Source organism: Brienomyrus brachyistius, chromosome 1 (assembly GCF_023856365.1).
Source record: "Brienomyrus brachyistius isolate T26 chromosome 1, BBRACH_0.4, whole genome shotgun sequence".
Taxonomy (NCBI): Eukaryota; Metazoa; Chordata; class Actinopteri; order Osteoglossiformes; family Mormyridae; genus Brienomyrus; species Brienomyrus brachyistius.
In genome coordinates this window covers 39,059,061-39,086,988 of record NC_064533.1, presented here as the reverse complement: position 1 = coordinate 39,086,988, position 27,928 = coordinate 39,059,061, and the positions used below count along the sequence as shown (strand labels likewise).

At 43.6% G+C, this 27,928-nt stretch overlaps 1 protein-coding gene across 2 annotated transcripts in view; it reads right to left on the bottom strand.

Annotated features, from left to right (window-relative positions):
* The window catches only part of LOC125747928 (E3 ubiquitin-protein ligase Midline-1), a 69,296-nt gene that overhangs the window by 37,912 nt on the left and 3,456 nt on the right, over positions 1-27,928 (bottom strand). Inside the window, exon 1 of one of the 2 annotated variants that reach the window (XM_049023600.1) lies at positions 7,871-8,009. The exons of the other annotated variant lie outside the window; for it this stretch is intronic. The gene's annotated coding sequence lies outside the window, so the exon portion shown is untranslated. Of the gene's footprint in view, positions 1-7,870; positions 8,010-27,928 lie in introns of those variants that run through there. 2 annotated transcript variants of the gene reach the window in all.

Below are 27,928 nucleotides of genomic sequence, written 5' to 3'. Positions count from 1 at the left end.
ATCTATGAGACATATAGAGACACATTAGGCTGGTTCTGGAGATCTATGGATGACCGTGTCAGATTCATGTGGGTTCTTTGATTCATAACTTCCTTTTTCAGTTCAAAGGAGGATTTTCTGTTGCACCATTGACCATGCTACATAAATCTCACATAAAACAGATAAACGGTATGACTATTTTAAAGTGTTCTGCCAAAGAACTAAATAGCAGATGCAGTATTTGCATATAACATGTTATTGTGTACGGTCACATGGTCCTTTGCATTGTGCTCTGTGCAGCCTGGGATAGGCTCCAGGAAACGTCTATGATCCTGAAGATGGATGGATGGATGTTCACATTTACATCTACTGCTATCTTCACATGAACATATTGAATGACTGTGACAGACTAATAAATAACAGATTAAATGGTTCTCCACCAAACGACAGGGCCCACTGATGGTTTTCTTTCTTTGGGTTTTAAGGCTTCTCTCAGATTCTGTACTCAGTGAAGTGTAACACTGTCAGTATATGGAGTTCACCATAGGATGTACCGCAGAAAAGCAGGGAGAGGGCCTTTTGCAGTACCTAATGGGAAGGGGCTTTTTCAGGAGCTAAAGCCAGAACAAAGAGCGGAGATGGGGGCCAGTCACAGCCAGGACGGGTTGGAAAGACGTTTGAAATCGGAGCGACGGTTTAAATCTGACGTGCTGTGGAGGAGGGGTGATCAGGACGACAAGCGCGTGCCTTGTCCTGGGAGACATGTAATCCCAGACAAAACACCTGAAGTGGGAGCGGACCCAGCAGTTGAAAGCCGAGCTGCCATCCCAGGCAGCATGCTTGACAGAAGCCATTTGCATACGCGCCACAGAAAGGAGCGATCACAGACTGGTGTAGGGGGGTGGGGGGGAGCATATAAAGGGGCTTCTGCGACAGGCCTGTTTGGTGGATTAGGCCTGATTGCTTGTTAGTGGCTCCATACCTTCCAGCTGAGACCCATTACCAATTCAAGACAGGCTCCACTGAAGTCAGAGCAGGCTTCCTGCATTTTATGCTGCATCAGGAGGTAGCCTTGGCGATTAAAACACACTCTTCACATTCGTCCTGTGCATAAAGACGCATTGGCTTGCCTTCGCTTTGTGCTGGAAACCTCATGCAGACCACAACTTGCTCAAGCTATACTTAAACTTATGTCAGGAGTTTTTTGGGGCCTGCAGGACCCCAAATCAGCGCCCACTTTTGGGGGGTCACGAACGCTGTCCATAGATCATCGTACAGGAGGGTTGACACAGAGGGGAAAAGTAGCTCTAAATGTCAGCAACTAGCAACAAAATTTACACTTCATGAGCAGCTCAAGGTGACTTTAAACGCTAGGCCAAACCCTACGAGCCTGTCCTTGAATTGGGTGCCATTCAGTTCGTTTGTTAATATCCATGAGTATGTTTATAAATCTCTGAAGGAAAGAGATAATAATCATATGCTTCTGAAGAGGACATCTGTTAAGTATGTAAATAGTAATGCTGTCCAAATTTCAGCTCTCCTTTAAGACTCTTTAAACAGTAATATCTGAGCAGGAGAGAAGGAATAAATTGTATAAATAAAATGAATTGAAGAGGAGGATTTAATGAGAGTATAAATTTCATTCACACTCTTCTACTCATCAGTTCACAGTCTCATTATACGGTATTTTTTACATCTCAGCACTATTATTTCTGCTCTTACTGCTTGCCAAAACATTTTATATCCAATGTACACAGAGACAGATATATAATGAATATTTTCAAACATAATCAGCATAATTACTGCATATAAAACCAAAAGAGAATCACTGCTTTAGATTAAGCATCAATAGATATATACTGCAATTTGTATACATTCTAATTAATTGTTTAATATTCAGAACAACCTATCTATCATATACACAAATTAAAATTATAAGGGGTGATGGCTGATCTCCAACACCAACGGTTGTCAAACTGCAGTTCTGGGGGGGCCAGAGCCCTGCAAATTTTTGGGTTTCCCCTCTTCTGATTCAACTCGTCGTGTTAATTACCACACAACTCTTGAGCTGAATCACAGGCCTCCGGCCCTCCCAGAACTGCAGTTTGACACCCCTGTCCTATAGGATGATGTCAAATAATGTCACCACAATGTGTAGTATTTGTTTAAAAACGGGGGGTGGGGGGGGGGGGGACATAAATCACATTTCCTTTGTGCTATTTAATTATTTAAAAATCCGCTGCAGATGACTGCAGATCGAGGAAAGCTAATGAGAGACGGATGGAGTTCCAATCAATACTGATCTCTACATTAACGAGTGAGTAAGCCGTCCTTCATTTCTCCTGTGACTCACGAGGGCAACACATCAACCCCTAACTGTTTTGGATAAAAGGCTTTTCATTCACAAAGCCTCTCTATTAAGCAACTACATAAATAAAGGAAAGGATGCTTGATTTCAGCCTGCTAACCGGCACATGATATAATCTGTCCCATTCACAAAAAGCCAGTCTTCAGATGCCCTACAGTGCTGTTACCGCCAGCCTCAGAAGACCCAGCGCCGATACAGTCAAACATACATTCGCTGAAACGTATTCAGCTAAATACTGCCGGGTGAGAACTTGTAAGTTTCATGAGAACGTGCCATCAAGTTTCTTTTGGTTAGTTTAGTCATACGGAGTGTCTGCATATCTGAGTAAAGAAAGAGACAACAAGAGATGATGGCTCAATCAACTTAAAACATGTCAAATAAGCAAAATGCTAGTCGGTGCCAGTAACTTCTAAGTCATGCCATATGCCCCGGTTTTCTCTTGACATAGAACCAGTAAAACATCAACATTTTGATTGTAGTAATTTTGTTTCTGCTCCCCTGTCTGAACGCAGAATGTATTAAACAGAAAAACAGCAGGGGTGTCCATCTGCGATTCAGACACACAGATTCACATACACAGATACACACACACACCTAAGGGGGCGCAAGGGGCCCTTACCAGTCTCTGACACGTCAAGCCGCGGGCAGATGAGCACGGTTTTGCGGCCAGGCACTGAGTGAACCCTTTCCTCCTTTAAGGCAGCCCGAAGTCGCGTAGCCTTGCCTGCATCCGCCTGGCAGTTTCCTGTCGAATTCTCCTCACTCAGACATCACTTCTAATCCCTCCGCGAAAAGAAGAGCGAATGCTGTCCAAATGACTCCAGCAGGCAGTGTGGCCTCGCTGGGGCTCCGTTACTTTGTGTAGTTTTCCTGGCACGGGATCGCGCGCTGCTTCTCGGTCCTGGGAGATTTTTTCAGAGGGCAAATAGCAACCCTCCTCCCCCATTTTGGGGAGGGTTGGGGGGAGGGGGGCACTGTCACTCATTACGGGTGGACAAGTGTGGGCCCGGACTGCCAAGGAGACATCTTTGACTGACAATTAGGGCTGGGGGGGGGTGAAATAAGAGGAGCTGGAAGTGGAGGTGTAACAGGGTGCAGTGGAGAGTGAGTGCGATAGTATGATGCAGGGAGATCAATAGGCCTGCGTTTGCTTTGCATTAGTCCAATCGAAGCTCCTTGTGTACGTCCTGGCTTGAATGCTGTTGCTAGGAGATTGAAGTGCTGAGGAAAGGGGCATGCCTCTTGTTTTAGTTGAGATCTCAGTCAGGAAAAGGTCATTCATAGATCTGAGCATGAGAAAGACCATTAAGGTTCAGCATTCATACTCAAGTAATGAGACTAGAATGCTCTAGCACCGTTCTGAAGCTCTGCTACAATATGGCCGGCCTGCATTTATATGCAAAATACAAGGCCCTGGGAAAAACATGATACAATTAACTATAACTAACTGATAAAATTAACTATAACATTGACTGAATAGCAGTGTGTGCTTTATCACTGTACACCACTGTATACTGATTTCTAACTCTTCCTGCTAATTTTGCACTGTTGCTTTTCCATGCAGTGACAATGGTTGCGAGATAGAAAACTATGCTGTTAAGTTCTCTTTTTTATCTCTAGTTAAAATTTAAAAAATAGCAAAACTATAAAATAGGCCAACCCTAAAAATGTTGCCATGAGGAACCTCACTGGGTTATATTTTAAAAGGCAACAAGCATAATAACATTTTGGAAACTAAATTTAGTCTGTTCCTTACTTGTCACCCTGTATTACTGTACAGCAGTACAATATCTCCATGAAATGCATTTTATTGAAATGTATATGGAAGAGGGCAGCTCCTAAAGGTCCATGGTAGCATCATAACTATACAGAATCAGCTACTTGTATCCTTCTTGCTGTCACAATTCCCCGCATGTTCTTGGTATGTTTTCCAGGTTCAAAATGACCGTCTTGCCCCTGAAGTTCCCCCCTGAAGTTGTTTTCTCCTGCTACCATTCGCTCTGCACTTTAGCGGAAACTTTTAGAAAGGAAAATCCATTAGCTTGCAGAGGTTTTCAATCTGCTCAGTGGATCACAAGGTGTGAAGGGGCTGCTGTGCTTCCTGTGGACTGATCTCCGCACGTCCGCTGACAGGCTGACAGGGACAAACTGCGTCAGATCCATTTCAGGAGAGGGATTCAGCAGGGAGACACATTCATTACAGCCAAAGGGGGGGGGGTCTCCCTCAGCCTACCTGCTCACTTGACACCCCTTTGACATACTGTCTTGTATGTATCAGGGGTGATCAAAGACCATTAATCGTTGCCTTAAAACCACTGTTTCAGAGGACAGTCCAAGGTGGGGGGGGGGCATGTAGGTTGTCTTCCTGTTGCAGTTCTGCCTAATCAAAAGTGATGGCTGGCTATGCAGATCATAGGGCAGCTGCGATTCAGAAGCATCACAGCTTAAGTTCTTGATCCAGTCAAGGAACGAACTAGACAAGAAGAACTGCCCTCAGACGGGTTAAAACCCAATGTCAAAAATATGTTTGTAATGGATGAGCTAGAAAGAGACTCTGGATTAGAGTGAGCTAGCATTGGCCATTTTTAAGCTTTCCCTGGATAAGGGCAGGATGCTGAATGGATCCACATGATATGGGGATGGGAGCTGGAATGGGGTTTGGGGACTGCAAACCAGTGAAATGGGAAGAAGAGAGGAAGTACAGGGACACGGCGGCTGGAGTATTCGGGGGGGCACAGCGACGTCTGGGTGTCGGGGGAAAACAGTGACTGGTAGTAAGAATGGTGCACAGGTGGAAGAGGGGCTGATCAGCTGACTTCAGCTCATCCCGGGACATACATCCCCCCCCCCGCCAACTCACAGACCCCGCCCCCCCCCATTCCTCATGTGTGTTTGGTTAGCTTGAGTAATTACAGCACCGCCTGAACCCGTAACATACTTCTGGAAATCTCACATTTTTATTATGAAATCCATCTTAAATCAAATCCAGCCCTTACATTTTTTTTTTGCATTTTATGTCAAATGTTGTTTTCCTGAGGTCTCCATGCACGTAACAGAATAAGTTAAAACTGTAAAAAATCAGATACTTCTTACTACCAAAATAACCTCATTCCAACAGTGAAAGGTGGTGCTGAGCCTCATGCTTCATGGTTCGACGCGTCTTCTGCCTATCGACCTGGTCCACTAGCTGCCATCACTAGAAGAATCGAGAATGCAGAGCCATAGGAAAATTCTCGAGTTTAGAGAGCTCGAAAAAACGGGTATCTCAGTACTACAATCATCATCTGAACCCGGAATTCGGGAGGACTATGAGATTATTTCTGAAAGATCAACGAAAGGTGAAGGCTGCACATGCGTAACTCTCACTGTAAAGCTTCATTATCATAGAGAGCAGAGAAGGAAAGCCAGAGCCCAGCTGAAGCTTGAAGCAGACGCAGGTTGGGTAAGTGAAGCATTGTGGAGCACACGGGAAACATCACTGCCATTTATTACTGTGGCGTTTTTCTTTGCGAAGCATCTCTTGCTTACCTAATTCTTATTTAAGCGCATTTACATCCACTTTCCACATCCTCTTACCTATAGCACAGGGTGGATCCTGGAGAATCTCTCAGGCAGCAAAGGGTACAAGGCTGGGAACTCCCAGGATAGGATGCCACTCCACCCCAGGGCACCTACCCACACACACACACACACACACACTAACACTCACAAACAGCAGCACACCAATTCAGAGAAACTAACTTCATCTAACTGCATTTTTTTGTACTGCAGGAGGATGCCTGTACAAACACAGTGGCACATGAAACTCCACACTCAGAACGGGGCACAGGAATTGAACTCACAACTGGAAGAGTGACCAACTTTCTTGCCTATTTAATTACATTTAAATCCACCCATGCATGCAGTGCGGGGGCCCTGGGGTGTAGCCGAGGCCATATCGGGCAGGGGACACTCTGGATGCCAGTCCATTGCAAAATTTGATCATTTCCATGGCATAAGAGAAAAAAAGCCCAGTAATTACATAGCTTGAAACCTAGTAAATGCCTTTTGTATTCCACGCCTTCTACTCAGTTTCCCTTTATCCAGCTTATATTTGTGTCTTTCTTTAGCCACTTGCCAATAACACTCAGCACTGCAAATGAGCAGGACCCTGTTACAGTCTCTTAATGTCAATTAGAAACCTGAACATTGACAAATGAGGGAGGAAACAAGGAAAAGAATATACTAGAACGTTGTGGGCGAAGCCACTGTTAGACATTTGCCATTTTATATATAAACTGGAGACTGTGAATCAGCTTGAGCTGAAGTTCTCCAGGAATGTGTTTCAGAGCTGTGGTTAAGGCTCTGTCTCCACATCGCCCACATGAAATCCGAGTTTATTCTTCATCTGGACTCAGATCTCTTTTTGAGAGAGACAAAAAAAAAACAGCCTTTCTCCATGCCTTCTGTCGACTACGTTTCCTTTAATATTGAAACTATTCCCATTTAATACATGAGAAACTGGAGGATGTCGATTAGAAGTTCCTTAGAAATGTGCAAATATCCCTAAAACATGCCAGCTTAGGTACCAGAATCTCTAAATGCTCTTCACACGGCACCTGAGAGACAGACCTCTTTGGGTTCCTCAAAATGCCACAAGAAGGTGAACACACTGAAGAACATTTTACTATCCATGTATCCATCCATTTTCTGACTGTTAATCCTGGACAGGAATGCAGGGGCCCTGATGCTGATTCCAGGCTGCAGAGGGACACAGCACTGGGGTACACCTTGGACGGGACGTCCGATATTCAGCTACTGTAAATAAAAATCTTTAATCTATGATTTGTATCAACATTCTATCAAAAGGACCAGATGCAAAAGTTTTTAAAATATTATGTTCATATTCGAAGTAGTATCTGAAATATCACCATAGGTACAAAGCTTGGCAGTAAAGAATCTAACAATACAAAAAAAAATGGAAGAAAAGCATGATCTTTAATGTGCTAAACCAGGTTACTCTCTTACAAATTAAAAGATCTTCTGATATTGCACAAGGATGAGATACTCAGAAATCTCTTACAACAGTTGTTACCACTGAATCATCAATTTATCCAAATATTTACCTACCAAGACCTATGTGCAACTGTATTTTTGTATGAGTAATTGAAAATGAATCATATGAATCATTTGCATATGAATCAAGTAATCGTAATATTAAAAACAAAAATATATATATAAAAGTAAAGACATTTGCCTATTATATTTTTACTACACTGGTCATCTCATTCAATAGAAATCTATTATGAATAAAAATGTAAATTTTTATGTAACAAAAGTTACAGAAACATAATTATTTGAAATATTTGAAAGCATAGCAACGACTGAAACCACACTGGAGAGACAGTGGACGGACCCTGAGCCCTCACTCCTACGACCTGACGCACTCTTGTCACAACAATCATGGAATAGCAGAAGTTCTAAACAAAACCGGAGAACCCAGGACACGACAGCACTTAGCAAAGGCAACACATGCTTACTCACAGTCTCGGCTCCTTCACGTCAGCCAGAGAACGGAGAAGAGCGTTTCTGAGAAGCTCCGGGAAAACAATGAGGCGAGAGCGTGTGGACACCACACAGCCCACGCTGGCTGCAAACAAAACACGATCACCTAGCTTCTGTGAAGCCTCCCTGTCTCCCAGCCACCCACCCACCCCCCCCCCCGACACTGCCCCTACTGTGTGCTCACGCGAGCGTGAAGCCGAGGGGGGAACAGTCACTTCCAGTGGGATATTTCACGGACACTGCTTCCATTAACGGAGGGGCAGGGCTCCTGTCGTCCCCCCCCACCCCCAACACTCCCCCAACCAGCATAAGACAAAGACACAGGAGGAGGACTGGAACGTCCCCAGAGAGCCCATTGTGGATGAGGGTTTGAGGTAAGCTGGCTTTGTGCAGGACGGGGTCCATCACAGCATCACAATGAGCAGAATAAACTCCGCTGCCCCTCTGTGACTCCCAGACCAAAGGCCATGAAGAACTCGAACGAAGGCGAACGAAGGCGTAAACGGCCAAAACCCACATTGAAAATGCGCCATTTTGTGCGCATGCCACGCATTTCTTCTCTAACCCTAACAAAACTGTACGGCTGGTTTGTTTGAAAATAGGTAACGATAATTATACTTTACACAGGCTTTGCACTTGGGATGACCACAGAAGTGAGAGAAAATAAACATCAATCCACAACAAATCCAATCCAGACAACAAGCACGCTGAAAGCTCACCAAATTCAGTCACGTTTGTTCATGCAATTTATAAACATTTCAAATCCCATTTTCAATAGTAATAAAACCATACCATGTTCAATGTACTGTAGCATTCTTGGTAAACCTAGTAAAAATAAATAAATATAAATCTCAACTTGAACAGCGATAGCCCCAATTTATTGGTCTGTTAGCCAAGCATTCATTCCGAACAGAGCAATCACTAAAAAGAACAAATTTCAGCCCCCCCCCCCCCCCAGAAATCCCAACCTCTAACAGCCCACCACTGTCGTATGATTGACAGCTTGTCGGATTATCCCTGGGGACTGATGCAGCACATTTTATATCTGTGCCTGCAAATAGTCAATCTTGGCCACTCCAGACACCAAGCCATGTGATAAAATACCTTGGTATTGATATACAGAGGCTGGCCTGAGCAACTCTTCCAAAGCGAAAGATGAAAATGAGGATCCATGTGCTAACTCCGGGTTCCGGGCATTCCTCAATTCACCTGTCCCCCTCTCTCCCCAGCTCAGTGTTAACACCCAAAACCAGCCCCACCCCAACACAGAACAAACGGCTCTCGCATGTATGCTAGCCACAGATGAGTGGGCGACTTGATTGTGATATTAATCTCACAGAGTTTGAAGCTCTTTCAGCATTGGAATAAAAACTGTGTGTACATGAGAAAAGTGTACAGCTAGAAGCCATCAGGCCTCCATAGGGCATTGGAGCATTGAGCTATAAATCGTACATCAACACGAGGCAGCAGCACTGATCCCGGTAAAACTTCATAATGAAAAATGCTGCTTTGTTTACCATTCTTTGGCCTCAACGGCCAATCCTCTTACAGCAGACCCCCCACTCCTTGCTGAAGGCTCTGCCGCGCATATCTAATGAGCGTAGATGCATATTTAACTCACAAGTATGTTCCTATTTGCAGGACGCCACTTATTTGTTTTTATACACAGTGATTCACTTCCCCTTTCAATGCCCCGATCCCCCACAGTGCCTCCCCACAGCTGTTTCGGGCACACAGGAAGCCCTCGCAGCAGAGAGCTTAATATTGTAATTACTCCAAAACATAAGCAATGCCCCCTCCCAGAGTGCAGACTTCGACTGCTCCCCGAGGACCCTAGACCACTTCTCGAATTCAAACTCAAAAACCATAATCGTAAATGCTTGTCTACATTATCTTCAATATTTTAAAATATATAATGCACATATACATTGTATAACATTCTGTTTCTTTGTCATTTAAATGATCTGAAATAAAACAGCCATTTCTGTGTAGATGGTAGACCAAGCTTGACACAAAGGAAATGTACTTTTTCAATACTTTATTAATTAACTACGCAGAAGTGAATGTAAACTAATGGGGTCACTTGCTAGATAGACACCTGCTGAAACCAGACACCTGTATCACAAAGCGGGATTTGTTGGTTAGCTAGATAATTTTTGGATTTAAGGTTCTCCAGTTTAAATGGATTGTATCTTCATTCACTTACAATTAGCCCAGGCTACCTTAAATCCATCTTGCTAACCCTAAAATTCATCAAGTGAGGCAAACAAGTGAAACCAACACAATCAATCAAGCCAAGCCTCCAAAAAAAAAAACTTGGAGATCAAGTCTCAGTCCTGGAAGGAGACTCAAATAAGACTGAGCAAGAAAGCCCTAGTGGCTGAATCCTTAAATAGCCCACTGAGCTCGTTAACCGCTGGTACTTCCTGTTGTCGTACCCTGTGTTCCCTCCTGGAACGTCCAGCCCTGGAAGTGGGTTCCACCTGGTTAGAGGTACATAGCGAAAGAGAAAAAAAAAGAAACAACTAAAAAAGATGTTTCACATTCCCAGTAGTGACAACTGGAGCCCTTTTTAGCATATTTTCTAGGTTAGAAAGGAAATGATCACTGAAAAAGGCAGTGTCTGAAAAATAATCATTTAGCGCATAAAAGGTTTTCAAGGACGCATTCACATTAATTAGCAAACAATCTGGTATTGTTTAAACAAGAAGCAAAGATGGCAATTACATTTGAATTGCAAATTTTGTACGTTTTCTTATTCAACAATATACAAGTAAGAAAGATACAACTGTTGCCTCCCTCCTTGAAGCCTGGGGGCTCCGATCTGACCTTCCAATGTCAAGTGTGTTTGCATGTTCTCCCCATGCCATGCAGCCCAAAGGCAGGCAGTCAGGCTAATTGGCATATCTGAATTTGCATATACGTTGCCTGCAATTGTCTGGCATCCTGTCCAGAGTGTACCTAGTAGTGCTGGCATAAAAACTAATCTGACAGCCTGGTGGGGAGCACTGGCGTTATCAGGACACTGTGGGGGGGGGGGTAGGGGTGGTGCCGGTAAAAGTTATCGACTGGATGGGGTAGAGTAATGGTAAAAGTAGCTGAGTAGCAACACACCATAGTATTGCAGCATTCTATTTAAACTAGGAAGTAAGAATTTCTGAATTCCTAGTCGGAATTTTCAGCTGGAACGCCCCTTGAAGTCAAAATTCTGACTCGGAGAAACCTCTGCAGCCTCGACCTCAGAATTCAAGATGGCTGCACCCTTTAACAACAAAAATGAAAGCTGTAGTTATATACTGTTTATTAGCACTTATGTATCATTTAAGTTTCATTAAATCGCTCGTACACACAATACTGTCCAACCGCTATCTGTGGACTTGATGCTGCACTGCTTGTATGCACCAAATACTGCGTAATGCATTGTTGTCAACTAGTATTAGCAACAATAACTAACAACAAATCTGGCTAGAACTAGTCGTGCTAAATGGCTTTCTGACTTCTTGTACTGGAACGTGGTTAACTCAGGTGTAATATCATTCCCAGCTCTGATGGTGAGGCCAGAGGTACACACACATACAAACACACACACATAAATATATACATATGAAATCACCTAAACTAACAAGGCAACTTATATGCATTTTGTATTGGAAAAATGTAACAAATATCCATCCATCCATCCATCCATTTTCCAAACCGCTTATCCTACTGGGTCGCGGGGGGTCCGGAGTGTAACAAATATGAAAAACAATATTTATTATGACCACCTTCACCAACAGGCAAATGCAGATGGATTTTATGTCCTAAGTTAAAATGTTTAAACATATCCTGCCAGTTCTACCTTTACAAGTAAGGAATGAAACTGGCTGGCGCATATGTGGCGCGGAAAGTGATTATGTCATACCCTGCGAGAGGATCGGAACTGAGGCTGCTTTAAACCCCCTCGATAAGCCAGCCTTGGATGGCCCGATGTTATTTTAGCAGTCAGAAAGACCCCCTGCTTTGCTCAGAGATTTCAAGGGTAGGATACTTCATGCACTCATGTCCCAGCAGCACCACGCTCAGTGGGATCTGTATTCCCCTGACCTCTGGGCTGTTTTATAATTAGCTACACAAATCCTATTAATAATGGGCCAATCAGCTGCGTGGATTGGCAGCATGAAGTGACCTGAAACTGATTGTTGTCGCTCTGAGGGACCAGATTGCTCCTGTTTGCCCTAAAGTCAGGCAACGCAAGATGTTTCCAGCTAGGACTCATTCTCTGCAACCAGCCCCTGACAAAAATGACCAGGTTATAAATATAAGAAGTTCCTAAAATCAGTCAAGTCCCTCAGAACAACGGACAGCTGAGTCCCCTGCTGACTGGGTTCAGAGGGAATTACTTCACCCTTATCATGTGCTGATTTGTGACAACACTGACGGCTCTCATCTCAGTAGTTTTTATGGTTTTTGATGCCTAAAGTCAGGTCATCTTCCAAGTTTACTTACAATAATTACAATTCATTCAAATTAATGCTACTAAAAAGAATATATGATTTTCACTACTGCTTAACCATTATGTTTCATATATACACTATATTGCCAAAAGTATTGGGACACCTGCCTTTACACACACATGAACTTTAATGACATCCCATTCTTAATATATAGGCTTTATTATGGAGTTGGCCCATCATTTGCAGCTATAACAGCTTCAACTCTTCTTGGAATGCTGGCCACAAAGTTTAGCAGTGTGTTTATGGGAATTTTTGACCATTCTTCCAGGAGAGCATTTGTCAGGTCAGGCACTGATGTTGGATGAGAAGGCCTGGCTCACACTCTCCGCTCTAATTCATCCCAAAGGTGTTCTATCTTGTTGAGGTCATGGCTCTGTGCAGGACAGTCAAGTTCCTCCCCACCAGACTCACTCATCCTTGTCCTTATGGATCTTGCTTTGTGCACTGGTGTGCAGTCATGTTGGCAAGCCCAACCCCTGAAAAACAACCACACACCATGATCCCTCCCCTCCCCCCCCCCCCACCAAACTTTACACTTCGCACAATGCAGTAGGACAAGTACTGTTCTCCTAGCAACTGCCGAACCCAGACTCGTCCATCGGATTTCTAGACAGAGAAGCATGAGTCATCTCTCCAGTGAACACTGCTCTAGAGTCCAGTGGCTGCGTGCTTTACACCACTGCATCCGACGCTTTGCATTGCACTTGGTGATGTAAGGCTTGGATGCAGCTGCTTCGACATGGAAACCCATTCCATGAAGTTCTCTAGGCACTGTTCTTGAGCTAAGCTGAAGTCCACATGAAGTTTGGAGGTCTGCAGCTGTTGACTCAGACAGTTGGCGACTTCTGCACACTGTGTGCCTCAGCATGCGTTGTCCCCGCTCTGTGATTTTACGCGCCCTACCACTTCATGGCTGAGTTGCTGTTGTTCCCAGTTGCTTCCAGTTTGTTATAATACCAGTAACAGTTGACCGTGGAATTAGTAGGAAATTTAACGAATAGACTTATTGCACAGGTGGCATCCTATCACGGTACCACACTTGAATTCACTGAGCTCCTGAGAGTGACCCATTCTTTCGTCAATGTTTGTAGAAGCAGTCTGCATGCCAAGGTGCTTACAGTAATTTTATACAGCTGTGGCTATGGAAGTGATTGGAACACCTGAATTCAATGATTTGGAGGGGTGTCCCAGTACTTTTGGCAATATAGTGCATATCTGTAATGTATATACTGTATTGTTTATTTGTTATTGTTTATTTTTTATTATATGTAGCATTATATACAGCAACAATAAAGATATTGTTTTATATTCTATTCTAATAATAGTGATTAATGTGCATCGATTATAATGCCTATAGGTATGTTACTCGAGGATGAATTTCTAATGAACTATGGAACAGTATATTAACAGTATTTTCAAATAAACCAATAATGACATTTTGGAATATTTTAAAATTTTAGAATGGAATATTCCAACTGATTAAGTGCTTCTTCAGATACCGCTGAACTTCATAATGAATGGACTGTCAGTGTCCCAGCAGAATCTGGGGAAAATGAACATTTTATTTTGCTGGGATTTACAGGGAAGGTGTACAGTTGCTGTCACTGCCGTCACAGACTTAAAGGAGAAGGAATGGCAGTGAAAATTCACATTGATCACATCTGTTCAAATAAAGCATTCATTATGCAGTTATGCGCAAGACCACCAGAGAACAGCATTAAAGCATTGTTTTAATTTTTAACAATGCTTAATGCAATACTGAGTGCCTGACACACTCATGAATCCATTATAAAAGATTTATGTCTGTATTTGACATCTGTTTTAATGACAATGTTTTCTCACCGAAAGAATTTTAAAACAAAACACAAATGTCAGGAAACATTACAGAACACGGATTGTCCAGTACAGCATTAATAAAAGACTGATGCGCTCTTCCCCTGCCAACATCCATATTTATAAATGTTAAACAATAAAAATTGTCTGTAGGCTCTGAGAAAGGTTCCTTCCTTCAATGTTGCAGCCTTTTAACTGTTAAGAGTTTGTTACAAACAACACGAAGAAGAGTTTTTAGAATTAGCGAGTTAAGAGAATTCCATGCTTTTAATTTCTGCCCTCAGTAACGTCAAAGAATGTCTTTGATGGCTCTGGCTGGACTGGTAAGAAACCCCTTAACCGGGTCAAGCAATGGCTCAGAGAAACTCGTTTACTCAGATTATGCACTATAGTTGTGGTCTGAAGAATTTGAGGTCTGCTCATATGAACATGGAATTCAGTGTGCCAGAGCAACAGCAAGAATCCACAATGGATTTTAATATGCTTCAGTGCACGCGCGCACCATACACACGTGTTACAGATGCAAAACAGGCACAGAACAGTTATTCTGCTCTACCAAATTTAATTCTTAAAAAGTAGTTTTCTTCCCAAAATTATATGCTTGGTTAAATCTGTATGTCAATTCACATTTCAACTGTATCTAGTAGCATTCTTTGAATAACCAGTTATCATATTTGGAACATACATAGAAAATGTATTGCACATATAACTTGACCAACAATGTTTTTCAGTGCATGCACAGTTACAGTTGTGTATACTGTTGTTTGTAATGTGGACATAACTTTTCATTCATCTGATTCAGAGGTAATCATGGTGGTCAGCCTGCTGGTATCCTACAAACACACAATTTTGATCTCTATGACACATTTACTTTGCCTGTAAAGTATGCAAGCCTGTTCGTTCTGTGGGATCTAAGCTCTTCTCTATTACTGTTTAAAAGATTCTGGCCAGCGCTCGACCCAGTTCCTAAGCAATATTTCTACTATTATCTTCAATGATAAAAAGCTTCTAGTAATTTCATGTTGCAGTTTCTGAAACAGAGATACCACTGATTTTATGAAGCATTTCAAATAAAGGTTATATTTCACTTTTCTGTCCTAGCGTCGAGTCCCAGAATTACAATGCATGTCTGACATGGCTGTAACTTCCAGCAAATAAGTTCACAAGAGGAAGCAGAAAGTTTTCTTTGCGAGGTGCTCTGGGCTCCAGTGCTGATTAGTCTGGTATCGCCTTCCTCTCTCCATCCCTCCCCCCAGGGATCTGTATAACTTTGATAGTCCTTGTAGTCCCAAATCCTTGTAGAGGCCCCCCCACTGAGCAAGAAAAAAAAATCTATAGTGGGTGCATCTCTGCAAATTTCAGGTCCGCATGAAGCAGCTTTGCAGAACGCATGCTAAGAATAGCGGCTTACACTTTAGCATACCGACCAATAGATTTTTATTCAGCTGATGCAGCTAAATGCTATGGGTTAAACAGATGTACACTAGTGGACAAATGCTTGTATTTGGTGGTATTTTCTTTGGCTTTGGGTCGTCATCAAGCTGACAGAGCAGAGTGGTGGTGATGACCAATGCACAATCTGTTAGGTTCGCACATTATTTACAAGCCTTGACATTTACAGGCTTTCCTCTGAAATCTCACAGCAAATTCACATTGTGTGTTATTTTTATATGTACTTTCTATTGTGAAAACATGAGCACTGTATGTAAGGATATCGCTTTTATGTGAGAGCTGCACCTTTGCTGCTGTCTCTGTCCCGGTGGACTTTGGGGTCATATCAGACATCCTATAAATGTAAGTAGCTGTACAGTCATCTTATGCTTAAAAAATCCTTCCCAAAGATGAACTGGGATGTTGTCCCGGAACCTGAGGGCTCTTCCTAGGCGGCTGTTCTCAGGATTGGGAGCCATAGCTCCCTTCCCCGCAGATGAGACCTTTCGTTGGCAGCGTGCATATAGAAACATCGCCTTTGCTCCTCGCAAAACACTGCACTGCAACTGCACCAGATCATATGTGATCTTAGACAGTCAGCATAAAATAATCGAACACAACCAAAGAGTCACAAACAACCATTTATACAAATATATAACTATATTTAGCTCTGGAAAAAATGTACAGACCACGGTACATTTCTTAAAATCCTGATTTAATCCTGGATCTGTGGGCATAAAGCTACACTGCTTCCAGGCTCAAAGTTTGTAAGACAGCAGTACACAAGAACAAGGTGAAGCAGGAGACACTGGCAATAACCAGAAACCAGCCAGGTAGAGGGCAGAAGCAACTTTCCAATGCCAGAGATAACCGTCAACTTATCCAACAGTTTCTCATGAATCAGAGGATGACATCAAGTGACCTTCAAAAAGAATGGGAAACATTAAGTAGCGTGAAGTGCACTGCTAGGGCAGGTTCATAACAGGCGCCTTGAAACAGGACTGAAGACCCATAAAGAAAGGAAGCAGGAGAGACTGCGAAGAGCCATTAAGGAGTTTGCAAAAAAAAGGATATTTTACAAGGACACATACCCATAAATTAGTGAACGAGTGAAACTGAAAATTTTGCTGTACAGCTTTTTCCAGAGCTGTATAACTGTAAAAATAATACATGAAATATCAATAAAATTCAGATACATGGAATTTTTTTTTTTTACTATAGCAGGCGATGTAACTGTTATAATAACAAAGACCAGCGACATACTGGGCCACATTCATTCACAGGGGCCCTGGATGTGGGGTAAGTCAGGCTCCTCCTTGGTTTGCTTGGATTCTGTGCCCTGTAAATATGGCAACTTCGCCACGACGCGGTGGGAGCGAGGTCCTTGGCAGTCTGTCCCATCACATCCCACAGGCCTCCAGTGACATGTCAAGTGGCGACCTTGGCTCAGGTCAGACAGGTCTCCTACATGTCACCAAGGAAGCTCACTGAACCTACGCACATTTACACTGCATTTATTTTATAGACTTTTTTTATTTGAGAAAACATGGTCAGACAGTCCCAGGAGTAATTGGGGGGAAAGAGCCTCGCTCAGGGCCCCAGTGGTAAAATTTCTCTACTGGGATTTGAACTGATGACCTTCAAATCACAGACACATCACCCCAACCCAATGGGGCACACAGCACCCCCAAAGTAATAACACATACAAGTCATTGCACATATTGTATGTAATGGTAAACCTCTCTCCCAGCAGGGACTCAAACCCCAGTCCCCCACCCAATAGGTAGGAACATTAATCACTCTACTAACAAGAGGACCACAAACTCCACAGGCATGAGTGCCTGCCTGCCATTTTCCAAAACCTTTTATACATCCCTGAACCACAAAACACGCATCTAGCATTAACAATGTCTACACGATTAGATACAATTTATAAGGCTGTATGCAAAAATTACAGCAAAAAACACTTTTCATCTTAAATGAGTGTAAATTCCAGTCTGCTTGAATAATGACATGGTTAACTGAAGCATGAATTAAATCAGAGATAAATTGCTACACTATATTAGCACATGTAATAATATATGGGTTTGTTTTCTAATTGCTCCCTAATGCCATATTGTATTACTTCACTCTCATCCATTCTATTTTGTGTTCATCCACGCTTATAAAGTGAGGGTTACGATGGTCTGGAGCCAATCCCAGTCAACCAGGGGTCTGGGCAGGGGTGCAGCCTAAGCAGTACACTGCCACACACCATCTTTCACACAGTACAGGCGATTCAGAGCCTCAGAAGGCCTTGAACAACATGTGTCAGGAATGTGGGAGGTACCTGAGTAACTGCACAGACACATGTACAGAGTGGGGGTGGGATTCAAACACGTGATATAGGGGGTGTGAGGCCACCACAAGACAACAGAACTCTATTTATCACAGAGCATCCCTTAAGTCCAGCTTACAAGAAATTACATTTATTTCCTGAGCAGATTCTTTTATCCAAAGCAACATACAAAACATACAATAAAGTATCAATTATAATTATTATTATAATCATTATACATTTTGAAAAGGCAGGGTCAGCCAATAAGGGTCTCGCTCAGGGTCTCAACAGGGAAATCTCTCGGCCCTGGGATTTAAACCAGCAACCCTCTCCCCCCCAATCACAAGCACAGCATCTAAACCGACTGAGCCGAGCACCACCATCAATAGATGCCCACAACTTGTCAGTGAAATTCTTAAGCTCTGTATTCTCCATCTGTCACGTATTCTTTCCTCAAGCTCTAACGTAACTATTGGAGATGAAAAGATTAGTCATCTCTGTTCAGTTGATATAGAAAGGCTGAATGTAAGATCCTCTTATATAATTTTTCTTGCTCAAGTACTGTAGGTTTTCTAGCTATTTGAAATGCATGTAGAAAGGTTTTATTTGAGTTGTGTAACACTGGGTTTCCACTGCTGTGTTGCATTATGACACGTTTCCTTTTGGCTGGTTACTAAAATATAATAAAAGTCCACAATCAAGCTAACATTATTTATAAAATCTTTCCCAATAAATTGCTGTTCCTTAGACAAATATTCAGTGGAACTGAGCCTTTGGAATCAGTTTATTGGAGATTAATGTATACTTTTAGTCTGAGTGATGTAATTCTCTTTAGGTTCTTGTTATGTGCAAAATGTTAATAAGTATTAGAGATGAAATGCAATGAATGAATGAATTTTGAAATGAAATGTCGTAATTTGATTCAGAATTGGAACTAAAAATTCAAGATTTCATTTAAATGTAAATATAAATGTAATAAATAATGCATGTGAGCAAGTAATTCCAGAGAACAACCTTATAGGTCCAGACAGGACTGAAATATCCTGCTGCATAAGTAGAAGTTTCAAGAAGTTGTGCTGGACAAAAAAATAAAATAAACAACAGCTAAGCAGCTATATTTGTGAGAATGGGAAAAAGGGTCAGTAGATTTGGGTCAGCTTTCATTACACGCTTTCCAGCTTCCACACTGACAAAGCAATGATCCACAGAATTAATCTTCCAGCCAGCACATAGTCTGGAAAATCAATATGACCTAATCGCCTTCATTAACCTTCACCTTAATTGTCATGCGAGCTACAACAATACAAGTTTGTAGTACAAAATAACCTTTGTTAAAAACTACACACCTTGAGCAGAATATTGTTGAGCAGCATGGAGGTCCTATGTTTGTTTTTCAGGGTTATTTCGTATTTGAAGACCCCATTAGCAGTTGACGGTATTACACTGTACTGGGGCATACATGAACTTCATCACATCTGCAAATAAACGTAACTGTGTTTTTCCAAACTAGAGCAGCAAAGTGGACACTTAAATTAATCGTGTGCCTCATGTTTTGATAGCTTGCAGTCACAGTGTTGATATTAGAGGTAAACATTCAGCACTGGCCTGTCTACTGGCTTGTAATTAATATGCATTGAAATTTGAAATTAGTTTTGGTTGAGATGAAGTTTCCATGTACTGCTGCACCTAGACATCACTATGTCTGAATAGAAATCATATCCTGCGATAAATTGTTTCTTATTACACTTCTGAGCACTGACATTCAGTGACAAGCACTGAATACAATTGCGTCATGATGGAATGCTATTAACTTATGCAAGTTGTCCTATTAAAACATGATATAAACCAAAAGACTACAATTTATGTGATGGTTTACTGCATGAATTCAATAAAATAATGCCCTGTTATGGGCTGGTATCCAGTCCAGGGTGTCTCCCACCTTCTTCTTCCTGGGATAGACTCCAGGTTCACTGTAGCCCTGTACTGGATAAATGGGAGGACTGAGAGATGGACAGAATAACATGGAAATGTGGTAAATAAACGAATATATAGATAAATAAATAATAAACCATTCCTGACAAGTAGCAGTTGACTGGTTGTTGACATTAGACCGCAGTGCCTGCCCTTAGTTTACTTGTTTAGTCCCTCTCCATGGCCTAACGGTAAATATGCACTCCTCTGAAAGTACGAGTATCTTCCCAGCCAAGCTTGGCTGTTCTGCCAGGCTACAGGTCAGTTGGCACTGAAAGGGAAAAGCCAGTGCTAGCTGGAGAAGCTTCACGTCGCTCGCAGCTGGCACCCATCACCCGGCGGGGGCCTGAGAGCGCTGGTAGAGGACCCCGGAACACCTGCCAGAAGAGATAGCTTTGGCTGACCCAGATCTCATCCACCACCACACAGCAAAGCTAATTACAAAGAGCAGATGGCTTTTGCCTGTCATTCTGATGCTTTTTCATATTTGATCGTCCGTTTATAGAATGGAGGCTTCTGTGCCTTTGTTCAAAGAAAGGCGTTTTGTCGAAGCGACGGCTCTCCCAAGAATTCACTTTGCTTTTCTGGCAGCTTGCCATGCCGAGCACTAGAGCTGTCACGTCTGAAAATGAACGTCGAGCAGAATTCAAAGGTGCTTGCAGTTTCTGCAGTTTACCAGTGACTGGATAGGCAGAAAGTGAAAAGATGAAAAATGGGCCTTTTTGTATCAGCAATGACCTGTGAACTGGGCCTCATGTAGAACCAAAACTCAGGCAATTGGCGACAAAACAGACAGATGAATTCTGCCTATGACCAGTAGAAGTCATTGACAGAAATCAAAAGAAAATTGACTGTTGCTTTGCTCTGATGACACAAGCTGTTATTACTCTCAATCACAGAATACGATATTCTACACGTCTCTAATTGCAGTAGACAGAGAACAGAGTTCACCGCTGACTGAAACTCTAAGCGAAACATTATTCCTCTGTATTCCGTGACCACTTGTGTTGGTCATATATTACCAGCAACTCCATTTCTGACTACTTGACAGAGGTGTAACCTCTGCCTCCAGACGTGTCCAAACACAACAATAGGTTATTCCACAAGCAGATGTGCTACAGTAATATTCCTCCTTTGTCCTTTCATCAAGTATGTACAAAGTATGCTTTGATCTGGCCAACAAGCTCTAAGATTGTAATCCTGATTCTCAGGCACTAGTTCTGACAGATTCATCCTCATTCTCAACCTGACCATCTTTGGAGAGACATTCAAACTGTTTACAAACATTTAAGAACACATACTCACATAAATGCCATTTCCCTGCAACACTAGGACGCTACAAGTTGGCAGGGGAGCTTAATCAAGCTCGTTGAGGCTGGAGAGAGCCTGTCCATCCACTGTATGAGAAATCCCCTGCCACTTGCCACTGGATAAACCACTGAGCAGATGACAGGCCTCGAGGAGAAGGCACCCCACAGCTCCGACGCAGGCTGAACACATTCCTCAGTCCACCGTCATGAGCCAAGACTTGTCAAAACATAATCAAGTCAGTTTCCCTCCTTTGAGTCATCATTCACGTCTGTGGGTTTGCGCCTCCATATTGGACAATCAGCGGAAACAGCTCAAAGATTAATCGGATGCTGGATAACGCCGGGGTCATATCTGTATGACCAAACCCCCACATCGAAGAATTTACCGTGGACCGTGTGTGAAAAGCAGACACTATACATATATATATATATGTATGTATTGTATATACTGTATAAACATAATGCAGTATGATTCGGGTCAAACATATTTTAACTGGAAACACTTTCTGTTCTATTCAATATACTTTTTATACGTGATTGCGATCACTAAATGACAATTATGGGGAAAATGACATCAGAACAGAGAAAGTATTTGCATATCTGAATGCTATGTGAAATTACAATTGGAACAATATGACTTTGTCTGAATTAGTTCCGTTTTTTTAAGATTTCTCCTAACCAGGGATATTCTGTCCAAGTATGATTGCTTTCTGATTTGAATACAAAACATTCACGTCTACATATCCCCATGAGATAGTGTACTTGCCTCATGTTAATCCCGCTACTTCCTAAACAATGCACCACAAAATTAACGCATTGAATGTTTCTGCAACAAAAAGAAGTAGTCATCCAAGGATATGTGACAGTGGATTGACATCAAGATTTCCAATAAATTTCTGATATTTAAATCAAGGCCATCTTGGACAATGCCTGTATTGAGCACAAAAACTCACAGAACTCATACTTTGAATACCTGTGTCACGTGAGCTGGGATAATGTAGCCTGAATAACCTGGAAAGGATAAAACGGATGAAGCTTGACGTGATCCTCATCCTACTCCAGGTGAAAAGCAAACTTTTCTCATACATCTTGCAAAAAATATGCATATTTTCCATTGTGGAAATTAATGTGTCTTCAAATACTTATAATTATGAGTGGATGTAGAATAATCATTAAAAACCGAGTGATAATGAACTGTATGCTTATTCACTGCAACTAATCATTACAAAAGAACAGTAATCAGGAGTCATAGATGTATGCACAGGCATTTCCATGTAAACAAGGAAGGATGTTGTCTTGTTTCTATGAGACTCTGGCTCATTCTAGAACATTCTGGTGGTGTTGATGCTGATATTGCAGCAGTCTGTCACAACCAACAATGAAAAACAGGTGCAAAGCTACACCCAGGGTTTTATTTTTACTTTATTTCCATATTCATCCTCAGTATTGTAGCGACTTAAAGCACAAAGGACTCAAGGGCAGCCATGTTGGTGAAGCAGAAAGGGAATTTATATCTGAGCTAACTAAACAAAGGCTGGAAACTAGACTGGTGGGTGAACTAACAAGAGGCAGCTGGGAGTCATTAACACGAAAGTTACAAAAGAGAGGTAAGATAAATGAGTAACAGACGTGGCTTGTTAGGGTCACACCAGGGAGGAGATAGGAAAGTCAGGTGGATATGATGGACAGGATGTGACAGTAACCCCCCAAAGTGTGTCTGAAGGGGACCAAGGGGACAGAACAACAGGGCAGACATACAGGGCTGGGATGGAATGCACCACACTAGGGAACACCAGACAGACACTAACTCAGGACATGGCATAAGACACAGGACACGAATGGCATGGAACAGATCCAGGCAAAACTAGGGACAGCAAAGAGGATATCCAGCAAGACAGACACTAGAATAGGGTATACAGGTGGAGGAACCACAGAGGCAAGGATAAAAACACAGGACAGGGCCACGGGGGACACAAGCTAAGGTGAATTAAAGGTAGGACAGGGCAACTGGACTGGGACTGAGCCACAATGAATGGAAACAAAGAATGTCCGGGAAGTCTCCAAGACCCTGGGAGGCTGGGCGGTGAATGTGGGTGGAGGTTCCTCCTGGGCATGTTCTTTGGTGAGGCAGTATCCATCCAAACTGCAGGACTGAAGGGCTTCAGAGGGACCAAGTGACACTGAGGAGCCAGCAGGCCTGGTGGCACCGAGTGGGCAGCAGGGCCGAAGGTACTGTGGGTTCTCCCATCTGAGCCTCAGCAGGAAGGTCGCCGGGGCGGGCAATATCAAGCAAACGGAAGTCTGAACCGGTACTACGGATGGTGTGCCCCCGTCTCCCCCTCTGGGAGACAAAGACTTGGCCAGCCCCTTGGACCTCAGTTAACAAGGGCGGCCACCCCAGAAACTGGGACCAGAGTGGCCCAAGCGTTATCCAGCGAGGGGGCCCACAGAGCGGGACTCAAGGCAAAACCCAGAGAGTCCATTCTAAGTCTTCTGGAGTAGCTTCCTCCACATCCATTCCCTCCAGGGAGTAGGGTGTTGGGCCGGCGGTGGCTGGCAACAGGAGACTGCTGGTGATGAATCAGGAGATGAGGTGAGCACCAGTGGAACATCATGGAATGAGGCAGTCACCGGCAAGACATCAGGAGAAGAGGAGGCCGCCAGTGCAATATCAGGAGATGGGGCTGGAGCCGACAGGACATCAGTAGGTGAGCAGGGGAAAGCCAGGACACCTCAAGGTGAACAAGGGGGAAACCGGGGTACCTGGGTCAGGATTGGGTGGCATGGCTGCTGTAGTGCAAGGTGCAGGTGATGTGGCCTCTTCTTGGGCTGGGAGCCTGGGACTTTGTGAGGAGTAGCACAACTAAGGAGAAGACTCTAAGGCTCTAGAGCAGGGCTGGGTTAATCTTATCCGCAAATAGTCGCTGTGAATGCAGGTCTTTGGGATGACTTTTAGATCAGTCGTTCAAACCCAGGTGTGAGGACTCTTCAGCCAATCAGTCCTCTAATTAGTAATCTAATTAGGGAATTGCAGTGAAAACCTACATATGCAATAGCCCTTTCTAGATAAGATTGCCCACCCTTGCTCTAGAGGCATGGCAGAAGAAAAGTTTGAGGCATGGAACAGCCCTTCCTAGACCAGACTTTGGAAGATCGGAAGATTGGAGGCACAGCAATGACAGCCATAGGCACAGCTATCTTCCTCTACCTCTTCCTCTTGCAATTGGAACAATTGGAGGCAATTGGAGGCAGGACCTCAGCGAGCCACAGGGAGCCAGTGGGCGAGTTTGTGGTGAATCTTCAATGAACTGTACGAAACTAGTGGGTGAAGGTGTGGCGAGCTGCAAGGAGTTGACAAGCAGAGTGGCCTCAACTCATGAAGAAGTGGTGGACTTATATGAAGTGGTGTGTGCTGAAACAGCAACGGGCTTAGCCAAATCAGGAGTCTCGGGCAGGATCGGCTCAAGCGTCAAGTATTAGTGAGCCCTCCTCACTGAGGCCGGGGAACTTGTTCTGGTCATGCATCCGTGAGACTCAGCCTTCTGCACCAGGATTGGCCCGTGGACCTCTGATTTCCTTCTCCAATGCTGTAACCAGTACAGGGTCAGCACTGGCAGTGCAATCCACATGGTGGAAGGCTCCATCGAGATCGTATGAGTCATCGAGCAAGTCCATCAGTGAGTTGTACTCAAACCACCATGGTGTGCTGAGGTAGGTATCTTGGTGCAGTGAAAAGCGTGCATGCTGAGATGTGTAGCACAAGAGGCTTCCAGGGATAGCCGCTGCGCAATTCTTGGAGTCCAGTCATTCTGTAGCGCCTTGAAGGCCGAAGGACTCAAGGGCAGCCGTATTGGTGAACCAGAAAAGGGTTTTATTTAACTAACTGAACAAAGGTTGGAAACAAACAGGATCGCAAGGGATAAAAATGGGGCGGGGGGGTGGAACGAAGGTTACAAGCAACAAGACGGTATGACATCAATGATTATGCTAGGAAACACAGGAGACTGGGAAGCACGTATATACAGTACAAGACTAATGAGGGAGCTAACGAGAAGGGGCTGGGAGTGGTTAACTCGAGGGTCAAGAATGAGAGATAAGACAAATAAGTGTCAATTGTGGGTTGTTAGGGTCACACCAGGGAGGAGACAGGACAGTCAGGTGGACATGACTGGCAGGATGGGACAAGTATGGCATGAGGGGTCCTTACCATATGCTTTTATAACTACCTGTATCATGAATGTATATATATCTTTATAGGGTTTAATTTTTGTTTGCAGACACACTGAGAAAAATAACTAGTGAAACAGAGCAGATGCATTTTGGCATTAAATACAAGTAGCAATTTCTACAACTGAATATAAAATTCACATAAAAAATTCTTATGGTCCTCATCCCAGAGTAGTATTTGTTGAACATTAAAAAGTGATGAGATATACCTCAGTTACAGGGAGTCTTCACAAGACTCACAATATCTGAATAACCAGCATGCATGATGTCATGCCCGGCTCGTCTGATCCTCGTGTGTGCCACGCCCCCTGATTATCCTTGTGTGTGCCACGCCCCCTGATTATCCTTGTGTGTGCCACGCCCCCTGATTATCCACGTGTGCTTCCCCAATCATGCCCAGCTGTGCCCTCTTATTTCGCCCTGTCTGGACTATATCAGTCCACGTCTTGCCCTGTCTGATGTCTGTCATTGATGTTAGTAGAGTTGCGATGTCCTGTGATTCCTGTAGCCATCTCCCCCTTAATAAATCCCCAGTCTTCCCCGTATTCTGCCTGCCTCGTCCTTCCCTGCCTCCTGCCCACCTACCTGCCCGTCCTCAGCCGCGAATCCTGACGTGTGAGCTCTGAACTTCATTTCCTGGTGATAGAAAGTTTCCTCAGTGTTCCCAGAGTGTCAAGCAACATTCAGTATTTATACAGTGTTTGTAGCAGTATGGATACTTAAGATTTTTATATTATATAGTTATGAGAAAAAGGTCTCATGTCACATTACCAAAACTCACTCAGTCTGTTTTTAAGTTGTTTTTGAGATGAGACCACTCATAACCTAAAGTAAAGCTTCCCTGATGTATGTTTCAGTCAGGGGTTAAAGTAGCATTAGTGAAGAGGGGTGTCCATGGTACAAACTAGGGGGATCCTCTGTAAATTAGTTATCACATACACACACACACACACACACACACACACACACACACACACACACACACTGCTCAAAATAATAAAGGGAAAACAAAAATAAGACAATACTAAATCCAAATGAATGAAATATTCTTATTACTTTGTTCTTTACATAGTTCGAAAAAAAAAAAAAAAATTATCAATGGAAATCACATTTATCAACCCATGGAGGTTTGGATTTGGAGTTTCAAAATTAAAGTGGAAAACACACTACAGGCTGATCCAACTTTGATGCAATATCCTTAAACCAAGTCAAAATGAGGCTCAGTAGTGTGTGTGGCCTCCAGGTGCCTGTGTGACCTCCCTACAAGGCCCGGGCATGCTCCTGATGAGGTGGCAGATGGTCTCCTCAGGGATCTCCTCCCAGACCTGGACTAAAGCATCTGCCAACTCCTGGACAGTCTATGGTGCAACGTGGTGTTGGTGAATGGAGCGAGACATGATGTCCCAGATGTGTTCAATTGGATTCAGGTCTGGGGAACGGGCAGGCCAGTCCATAGTATCAATGCCTTCGTCTTGCAGGAACTGCTTACACACTCCAGCCACATGAGGTCTAGCATTTTCTTGCATTAGGAGGAACCCAGGGCCAACCACACCAGCATATGGTCTCACAAGGGGTCTGAGGATCTCCTCTAGGTAGCTAATGGCAGTCAGGCTACCTCTGGCGAGCACATGGAGGGCTACGTGGCCCCCCCAAAGAAAACGCCACCTCACAACATTACTGACCCACTGCCAAACCGGGCATGCTGGATGATGTTGCAGGTAGCAGAACATTCTCCACGGCGTCTCCAGACTCTAACGTCTGTCACATGCGCTCAGTGTGAACCTGCTTTCAGCTGTGAAGAGCACAGGGCGCCAGTGGCGAATTTTCCAATCTTGGTGTTCTCTGGCAAACGTCAAGCGCCCTGCACGGCGTTGGGCTGCAAGCACAACCCCCACCTGTGGATGTCGGGCCCTCATGGAGTCTATTTCTGACATTTGAGCAGACACATGCACATTTGTGGCCCGCTGGAGCTCATTTTGCTGGCCTCTGGCAGTGCTCCTCCTGCCCCTCCTTGCACAAAGGCGGAGGTAGCAGTCCTCCTACGGCCTCCTCCACATCTCCTGATGTACAGGCCTGTCTCCAAATAGCGCCTCCATGCTCTGGACACTATGTTGACAGACAGCAAACCATCTTGCCACGGATTGCATCGATGTGCCATCCGGGATGAGCTGCAATACCTGAGCCACTTGTATAGGTTGTGGACTCCGTCTCATGCTACCACTAGAGTGAAAGCACCGGCAGCATTCAAAAGTGACCAAAACATCAGCCAGGAAGCATAGGAACTGAGAAGTGGTCTGTGATCGCCACCTGCAGAACCACTCCTTTATTGGGGTGTCTTGCTAATTGCCCATAATTTCCACCTGTTGTTTATTCCATTTGCACAACAGCATGCGAAATTGATTGTCAATCAGTGTTGCTTCCTAAGTGGGCAGTTTGATTTCACAGAAGTGTG